We start from the raw sequence: 10,504 nt of genomic DNA, 5'->3' as shown, positions 1-10,504 counted from the left end.
GTCTGTATGTAAATTGAAGCATATTTTAGTTTTTTCTTTCTCATGGCTTTTCCCTTTTGTCCTGATTTTTTTCACAACACAATTGTACCTCCCTCTTTATGTCTCTCTCTCTCCACATTATGCAACACTGCCTTTATGATCTTTTTAAAGAAAAAAAACTTAAAAAGCAGGAGAAGAGAAAAAAGAGGTATAGTGTGAAGCAGAGGAACAAAGCTGATGAGGTTCATCCAATAAGGGAACATGGTGGAGAAGCCAGAAATGTCCCAGAGTAATATAGGTAAGTGAGAAATGAAGTGACTTGTGGAAACGTGCTTGAAATCACTGTGTGTATAAAAACTATATCAAATTGCTTCCTGTCTTGGAAATGAGGGAAAGTGAGGGAGGAGGAAGAAAAATTGAAAATCAAAATCTTGTAAAAGTAAATGTTAAAAACTAGAAAAAAATAAAATAGGATGTTTCTTTTAAAAAAGTCCTTGAAAAATTGAAAGGGAAGATATTTAATTTTTCCTACAGATTTACACTTAGCAGCATCTGCTATTCTAAATGAATGACTTTATAGTAGTAAATTAATGTTCACAATAGAAAGAGGGAGAGAAAGAAGGGAATAAAGACAGGGAGACAAGTAGGTAAGAAAATAGACAGTAGCAGAGAAACAGAGAGAGAAAGAAAAAAAAAAAAAACAAGGCTAAAGGGAAAATTGAGAGACACTCAAAGAGACAGAGAGAAATAAATGCAGTCATAGAAAGGCTCTCTACTTATATATCCAAATGAGATTTGTTGTTTTTTAAATAGCTTTTTAATTTTTCTAAATACATGCAAAGAAAATTTTTAACATTTACCTTTGCAAAACCTCATATTCCAAATTTTTCTCCATCCCTCACAATTCAATGTAGTTTAAACATGTGCAATTCTTCTAAACATATTTCTCCATTCCTGACACTGCTCAAGAAAAATCAGATAGAAAAAAAAAAACAAAACAAAACAAGCAAACAAATAACTACCACCACCACAACAAAAGATAAAAATACTATAATTTGATCCATATTCAGTCTTCATAGTCCTATCTCTGGATGCATATGGCTCTTTCCATCTCAAGTTTATTAGAATTGCCTTGAATCATCTCATTGTTGAAAAGAGCCAAGTCCATCACAGTTGATCATTATATAATCTTGTTGTTACTGGGTATAATGATCTCTTCACTTCACTTAGCATTAGTTCATGTAAATATTTTTGGGCTTTTCTGAAATCAGCCTGCTTGTTATTTCTTATAGAACAATAATATTCCATTACATTCATATGTCATAACTTATTCAGCCATTCCCCAACTGAGAGGCATCCTCTCAATTTCCAGTTTCTTGCCACTATAAAAAGATCTGCTATAAATATTTTTGAACACATAGATCCTTTTCCCTTTTTATGATCTCTATGGGACACAGACTTAGTAGAGCCACTGCTGGATCAATGGTTTGCACAGTTTTATAGACCTTTGGATATAGTTCCAAATTGTTCTCCAGAATGGTGATCAGTTCACAACTGCACCAACAATGTATTAGTGTTCCAGTTTCCCTATATCCCCTCCAACATTCATCAATTATCTTTTCCTGACATAATAGTAAAACTGAAAAGTTTGAAGTGGTACTTCAGAGTTGTCTTAATTTGCATCTCTCTAATCAATAGTGATTTAGAACATTTTTATATGACTAGAAAGTTTTTTTTTAATTTCTTCATCTGAAAATTGTGTGTTCATATCCTTTGACCAAAAAATGGGATTTGTTACAGGATATTGTTTATACTTGAGCAAGTTTTCAAGAAAATAGGAACTAAAGAATGTGATGAATCTCTAAGCTTTTGTTTAAAATTTCTGATCAACATATAAGTAGCAGTACCAAAAATTAATTTTGGATTGTCTCCATTTAATATGATGAAAGGTCATAATTTTTCATGTTCCTGTTTTCTTTCTTCATTGAACCTGATTTCAAAGGAACTTTAGGGCAGTGGTTGGAGGGGATGCAAGGGGCTAATATATTCTCTCTCACACTAGATCTCTGGAGTTTATTGTTTGATGAAGTAAGGGAGGAAAAAAGGAAGTTGGCAGAGCTCCTGATTCATACCATAGCAGGCTTTTTGTCTTTGTTCCTATAGAAACAGGGCTCTGAGGAAACTTTTCCATAACTAAAGATGTCTGATGATGAATCAGCAAAAAATGATAACTCTATGTATGCCATGTAAACATTTTCTAGCAAGCAATATCTATTCATTTATATTCAGAAAGGAAAGATGACACTAAAAGTTGTAAAAATCCTAAATGGCAAGAATAATCTTTTCTACATTATGAGATGATTTAGAACCCCCACAAAACAAATTCTATATAATGAACTGTGGCAGTCATTATATATCTGGTCCTGTCAATTATCAGCATGACACATGAGAATATTTTCACTTTCATGTGACACCTTTGGATCTTCCATTGTCTAAAATCATAGAGAATATAGAAGTGATGTACAGAGACACCAAAGTAAATGAAAAAAAAAAAGAAGTGATCCTAAAATAAATATTTTTGACTTGTTGTTTTTAAATTATTTTAATCCCATTTTATTTCTAATGGTATTTTATTTTTTGAAATACAAATATAATTCTCAATATTCACCCTTGCAAAACCTTGTGTTTAATGTTTTTCTCCCCCTCTTCTACCCTTCCCAAGAAAGCAAATAATCTGATATAGGTTAAATGTGGGCAGTTCTTTTAAACTTATTTCCATATTCATCATGCTGAAGGAAAAACAATTGGCTCAAAAGGGATAAAAACATGAGGAAGAAAAAAAATCTAAACAAAGAAATAAGAACAAACAAAAGTGAAAATATGCTTTTATCCATATATTCAGTCTTCATAGTTCTTTTTTTCTGGATGTGCAGAGCATTTTCCATCACAAGTCTATTGGAGTTGCCTTCAATCACTTCATTGTTAAAAAGAACCAAGTCCATCACAGTTGACCATAGTATAATTTTGTTGTAACTTTCTTCAATGTTCTCTTGGTTCTGTTCACTTCATTTAGCATCAATTTATGTAAGTCTTCCAGGATTTTCTGATATCAGACTCCTCATCATTTCTTATGAAACAATAATATTCCTTTACATTCATATACCATAATTTATGTAGCCATCCCCCAACTGAGGGGCATCAATTCAATTTCCAGTTCCTTACCTACAAAAAGGATCACTATAAACATTTTTACACATGGGTCCTTTTCCCTCCTTTTTTGATCTCGTTTGGATATCACTGCTGAATCAAAGAGCATGCACAGTTTTATAACCTTTTAGGCATAGTTCCAAATTGCTCTACAAAATGGTTGGATTCCACCAACTCCAGGAACTCTACTAACTCCACCAACAATGCATTAATGCTCCAGTTTTCCCACATCCCTTCCAACATTCGTCATTATCTTTTCCTGTCATCTTAGATGATCTGAGAGGTGTGAAGTGGTACCTCAGAATTGCTGAGACACAAATTTCATAAAGCAGTGCTCTGGACCTGGACTCAGGAAGACTTATCACTGCATTCAAATCCAGCCTTAGACATGTAACCACTAGTTTTTTCATGTGTAAAAATGGGGATAATAATAGCACCCACCTTACAGGCGTTGAAGATCAAATAACATATATTTTGCCAGATTTAATGTTCATTATATGCTTTATATAAATATGATGATGATGATGATTAGAAGAAACAGATATAGCAGAAGATAGGGCACTGGACATTGAGTCAGTAAGACCCTAGTTCAGATCTTGTTTCACACATTTCCTAATTGTGGAATTTCCTAATTCCTAATTCCTAATTTTCTCCCCTGAAATATGGAGATAATAATAACCCTTTCCTCACAAGGCTGTTGTAAGGATTAAATGAAATATTTTTGAAATGCCTTACAAAATTTAAAGCACTATGTACATACAAAAGGGTAAATACGGTCCTTGGAATGAAAAGTCCAAGATTGGATTAATCTTTTTAACATTTCTAAATTATGTGAGACTACATCATAGGATGTAGAGACAACTTGACTTGAAGGTAGAAGACCTGATTTTAGTATTTATTACCTGTAAAATCCTGAGAAGTCACTTTTTTCTCTTCTATTCTTAACATCAATATTGAATAGAATTATCATAGTCTTGGTCAACACATTCTTAAAGTGGGAATATTGTACTATTTTCTTATAGGAATGATGTGTGAGGAAAGTTCTTGGCAGCTAACTTTCATGCCATATACCAAGATAAGGTCAATATGGGCACAGGATTTTGACATAAAGGGTGATACCATAAGCAAATTAGGAGAGCAAGGAATAGTTTACCTACCAGATCTATGGAGAAAGGAAGATTTTATGATCAAACGAGAGATAGAAAATATTACAAAATACAAGATTGATAATTTTGATTGCATTAAATTTAAAAAAAGTTTTTCACAAACAAAATTAATGCAAGATTAGAAGGAAAGTAGAAGACTGGAAAAATTTTTATAGTGTTTCCAATAAAGGCCTCAATACTAAAATATATAGAAAACTGACTCAAATGTATAAAATACAAGTATCCCCCACTTGATAAAAGGTCAAAGGATTTGAACAGGCAGTTTTTAAATCAAGAAATTAAATATAGAAAACTGACTCAAATGTATAAAATACAATTATTCCCCACTTGATAAAAGGTCAAAGGATTTGAACAGGCAGTTTTCAAATGAAGAAATTAAAGTCATTTGTAGTCATATGAAAAAATATTCTAAATCACTACAGATTAGAGAAATGCAAATTAAAACAATTGGATGTATCACTTTACACTTATCAGATTTGCTAATATGTCAAAGAAAAAAAATTATAAATGTTGGAAGGGAGGTGAGAAAACTGGGACACTAATACACTATTGGTGAAGTTGTGAACTGATCCAACCATTCTGGAGAGCAATTTGCATGTATGACCAAAGAGCAATCAAACTGTGTACACCCTTTGATCCAGGAGTGTCTCTACTGGTACTGTATCCCAAAGAGATCATAAAAAGGGAAAATAACCTATATGTGCAAAAATGTTTGTAGCAGCCCTTTGCATAGTGACAAGAAATTGCACACTTAGAGGATACCCATCAGCTGGAGAATGACTGAGTAAGTTATGGTATATGAATGTAACAGAATACTATTGTGCTATAAGAAAACAAAGTAGTTTAAGAAAAAATACCTGGAAAGAGTTATAATAACAGAGGCTGAGTGAAGTGAGCAGGATCAGAAGAACATTGTACACCATAATAACAATATTGTGCAATATATTTGGCTCTTCTCAGCAATAAAGCAATTCAAGACAATTCAATAGACTCATGAAAGAAGATGCCATCCACCTTCAGAAAAAGAACTGTCAAGTCTGAATAAAGATAAATGAATAATATTTTCAATTTTTGTCTTTTGTTTTTTTTCTTTTCCATATTTTTTCCCTTTGTTCTATTTCTTGTTTTTCCCCACAACATGACTAATAGGCAAATATATTTGAGGTGATTGTACATGTACAACTTATATCAGATTGGTTGCTGTCTTGGGGAGAAAGGAAGGAAAGGAAAAAAAATTGGAATTTAATTCTTATAAAAATGAATGTTGAAAGCTATATTTATATGTAATTAGAAAAAAAATACTATTAAGTAGGGAAAAAAGAAAAGTACTTGGCAAAACTTAAATACAAATGTGAAAATTGTAATTATTATATGACCCAAGGCAAATGATTTGATTTCTCTAAACCACTGTTTATCCCTGTTTAAAATGGGCAGCCTGATATTTGAGTAATCATGGTATAATGGATAGACTACAGGGCATGGAATCAGGGAACAATTTGGAATCCTAACTCAGAATAAGTTTTTGTGAATTTTTGTGAATCTGAAAAGCACCCGAGTAGCTTCATCTACAAAATGGGTAAATTGATACCTTTAAACCTATGTCACAGAGTAGAGAAAATGATCTGTTAAACCAAAAGTATTCTGCCTATATAGATCTATATATCATCACACAAATACTGGTACTGGGAGTCTGAGGCAATTACATTTTTCCTCTAGATCAAGGCTTCTTAATCCTGTATGTGTCATGGACCCCTTTAGAAGTCTGGGAAAACTATGGACCCTTTTTAGAATCGTATATTTAAATATAGTATAAAATATACATAGCATAAAATATGGCATAAAATGTAAAACACAAGATTGCAAAGAAAACTGTTGAAATAAAGATGCCTTTTTTTTCTATCCAAGTTCACAGACTTCCTGAAATTTAAATGCAAAGCCTTTGGGGTCATCTCTGTGTCCTAAGTTAAAAATTCCTGCTCTAGATTATATCTAGGCCCATTTGTGTTGGCCATGTTCAGTTCTGGGGGAGCCTACAGCACGAAACAAGGCTCTCCCCCTGTCCACAAACTCTGACTCCTCTACCCAACTTTGTATCTCCTAAGAGAATAATTTAAACTTAAGATTCAGGTTCTGCCTAAAGTTTTTGGAAAAAAAAGGAATGGAAAGGTAATCAATGTGCAAGGTAAATGACATACATAGATGCATATGTGTGTATATATTGCTATTCATTTCACTCACACTAAAGAAATACCAAACTACAGAACCCTTATAAGTACATATTGACAAAGGCTTATATGTGAAGTAATAATCCATAACTATTATAGATATATAGATGATAGATAAATTGTAGACAGAGGATGAGATGCATATCTAGATAGACAAGATATGTTATTAAGTACTAACTACATATTAAATGGGCAGATAGTGAATTGAATAGAATGCCAAATCTGGAGTCAGGAAGGCTCACCTTCCTGAGTTGATATCTAGCCCCAAACACTTACTAATTGTGTGGCCTTGAGCAAGTCACTTTACCCTGTTTGCCTCAATTTCCTCATCTGTCAGATGGGCAGAGAAAGAAAGGGCAAACTATACCCTAGTATCTTTGCCAAAAAAAACCCAAATTGGGTCAAAAAGTTGTGATAGCTAAAACAACTGAACAACAACAAACAAATGTTTAAATGTTATTAAATTTTCAGGCATTGTGAAAATTGCTAGTGATATAAAAATAAAAAAAAATTAGTCCTGTTCTCAAGAATAATATATTTTATTGGGAGAAAATAAAACATAAAAGGACAAACTTAAGAGAGTATTGATTTGGGACAAGGGAAACTTAGATGACCCCAGGCCCAGCCAGTTGGTGGTAGATTAGAATAAGTTTGATGGGGGCAGAGGAGAGGCCAGAGGGTAAGCTGGAGATGGAAAATGAGCAGTATGACTGAGTTTTCCCATGATAGAGTGGGTGGTTCAGGCAAAAACTCTTTAATCATTGAGTTAACCTAAAGAGTAGAGTTCTTCTTAAGAGTCAAGGCAGATGGTTTGGTGGAAGAGAAACCTTGAAGGATGAGTCAGAAGTGGAGAGAGTATACTATTATATTCTTCTGGGATATTGAGCCTCAAAATATCAAAATATTAATCATGTTGGGAAACTGCTGAATTGATCATTTATCTTTCATTGAGGTTGAAATATATTCCTTAAAGTCCTTGCCTTCCAACAAGCCAGAATAAGGATTTGGCTCATCCTCTTATCAATGGCCACATTTTCTTCCAAAAGTGCCTAATATCTGCAAAGAATTCTTCATATTAAAATTAAGTCTGCACTGTTTGTGAAGCCTGAAGCTCTTAAGGTCTTAAACTCATGAAAGGTCAATTTCCCATGATCATTGTTTGCTTATATTGTATATGGCAGTTACTTTGTTTGTATCCCTGACCCCTTAGGTAGTATGTCAAAAAACTATGGTTCTTTTCTTAGAATTATATTTTAAATACATAAAATAAAATACATAGGATTATCAAGGAAACCATATATCTTGATGTACAATTATGAAAATATTAAACACAAGTTTCCAGGACCCCAGGCTAAGAAAATTTGATCTATGCATAAAAGAACTTATAAAGCAAAGGCAGCCAGAGATTCAATGTCACCTATGTAGAACATGCAATCAAACAGCCATATGTCTTATAGGAAGTCCAAGAGAGTCCATGACACTTTTCTCTTGAAGCTTTGATTTCTACCTCTATTCCCATGTTCCTTCATGGAGGTGATGAGTGAGACAATCCTACTCCTTCAATTTTTCCAGGAAATTGAGGCTGAGAGAGGTTAAATGACTTGCCCTTTCTTGTATTGCTCCCAAATTCAGGTGTGCAGAGTGTCTTCTTCAATCAGGTTCCATCTAAAAGTAGCTGTGGCAGAGTTATTTCCTTCTCTGTCTCTTTCTGTGAAGCTGAGGTCCCAGCTGACAGCTCAGTTGCTGTGCTGACTTTAAAAGAAGCTTTCCAATTTCTTTATTCTTGTCCTTGCACCTGGTTCCCTTGGCTTGACTGATCAATATTCAACAGTGACATTTTATACCAGACTTAGGTGCTCATTTTCTGTCATTAAGATCACTCAGGTTTACTGTCAATAAGAGAAGGATAGCTCTCTGTGTAAAATGTGATCTGTTTCTCTCACTTTTTTATACAATAATACCTGTAGCATGGATAGCAAATAATATGGTTCTTTGTTTATTGGATACCCAAAACATTTCCTTAGTATTTAATTTGATGATATCTTTATCCATTGTTGAAATTTATTTTAATTGATCTTTTCTTCTTATATTACCTACTTTTACCAACATATATATCATACTATAAAAATGAATTAAAAAGCAAAAGAAAAATGTTCAGCAAAACCAACAAACATATTGAAAAAAATCGTTTGAAATTATGTGCAGTGTTCCACACCAATAATCATTCAAACTTTATAAAGAAGTGAGAGAAGGTTTTTTCTCACAATTCTTTTTTGGAAGCAACTTTAGTCTGCATGTTTTCACAGCTTTCAATTTCAATTATTTTTTGTTATTCTTATTTCCACTTAAATCATTATGGTCAGTATGTATATTGTCAGGTAATTCATTCTGCATCAGTTTATATAAGGTTTCTTATGATTCTTTGTACTTATTATTTTTTTTTCTTAATGATATTGTTGTTCTGTCATAGTCTTTGACTCTTCATGATCCCATTTGGGATTTTCTTGGCAAAGAAACCAAAAAAATGGTTTGCCATTTCCTCATCCAGCTCAACTTGCAGATGAAGAAATTGAGACAAAATGAGTTAAAGGATTTGGCTCACACAATTATTAAGTTTCTGCGGCCAAATTTGAACTCAAATATTCAAGCTTTACATTCTATCCTCTGATTCACCTAGCTGCTCGGTGCAATTGGCATACCATGACTTATTTGGTCATTTCCCAAAATTACAAGTGCTACTTTTTTTCTAATTCTCTGCTACCCCAAAAATTGAAATTACAAACATATTGGTATTTGTGGAACAATTCTGGGTATATTCCAGGTGATATAAAAATTCAGGGAAGAAAAGAATTCCTTAAAAAGTAAAATTGGTCAAATGGAAAAAGAAGTACAAAAGCTCACTGAAGAAAATAATTCCTTAAAAATTAAAGTGGACAAGTGGAAGCTAATGACCTTATAAGACATCAAGAAACAACAGCAAATTCAAAAAAACAAATGAAAAAGTAGAAAAAATTGTGAGTCTTTCCAACTGGCCTGGAAAACAAATCAAGAGATAATTTAAGAATTAATAGACTACCTAAAATCCATGATAAAAAGGGACTAGATATAATATTTCAGGAAATTATCAAAGTAAACATACTGATATCTTAGTGCTAGAAGGTAAATTGAAAGAATTCTCAATCATCTTCTGAAAGAGAATATTCTGAGGAATATTATAGCTAAATTCCAGAACTTCAAGATATGGCAAGCTGCCAGAAAGAAATAATTTAAATATTATGGAGCCACAGTCAGGATCACAAAAAAAAAAAAAAAAAAAAATTATCCACTTCCAAGTTAAGGAAACAGAGGGCTTAGAATTTAACATTCTGAAAGGCAAAAGTGCTAAGATTATAACCAAGAATAACCTACCCAGAAAAACTGAAAATATTCCTTCAGAGGTAAAAATGGATATATAATTAAATAAAGACCTTTTAAGCATTTCTTGTGAATAGATGAGAGCAGAATAAAAAATGTGGCATTCAACCATAAGACTCAAGAGAAGCATAAAAAGTTAAATATGAAAGATTAGTCATAAGAGACTTAATAAAGTTAAGCTGTTTACATTTCTTTATGAGGAGATGATACTGACAAGTAATTCTTTAAAATGTTATCATTATTAAGACAGAAGTCTACATAGACAGAAGGTATAGATATGATTATGTTGGGGTGATCTACAAAAAAAAGGAAAGAAAGGGAGGGTAAGAAACAAAGGATGAATTGAGAGAAGGGGGAAAGGTAGAAGGAGGAAAACTTCCATAAAAGAAATGAAAAAGGAAAATCTTTTTATAATGAAGGGGATAGTGGGAAGTAGAAGTAGTTAGCAGTAATTGAATCTCATTCTTATAGGAATTAGTTCCTATACACATAGAAAAATAGATAGATAGATAA

The sequence above is a fragment of the Sarcophilus harrisii genome, chromosome 1 (assembly GCF_902635505.1).
Source record: "Sarcophilus harrisii chromosome 1, mSarHar1.11, whole genome shotgun sequence".
Lineage (NCBI taxonomy): Eukaryota > Metazoa > Chordata > Mammalia > Dasyuromorphia > Dasyuridae > Sarcophilus > Sarcophilus harrisii.
Note: the sequence above shows the minus strand (reverse complement) of the source record.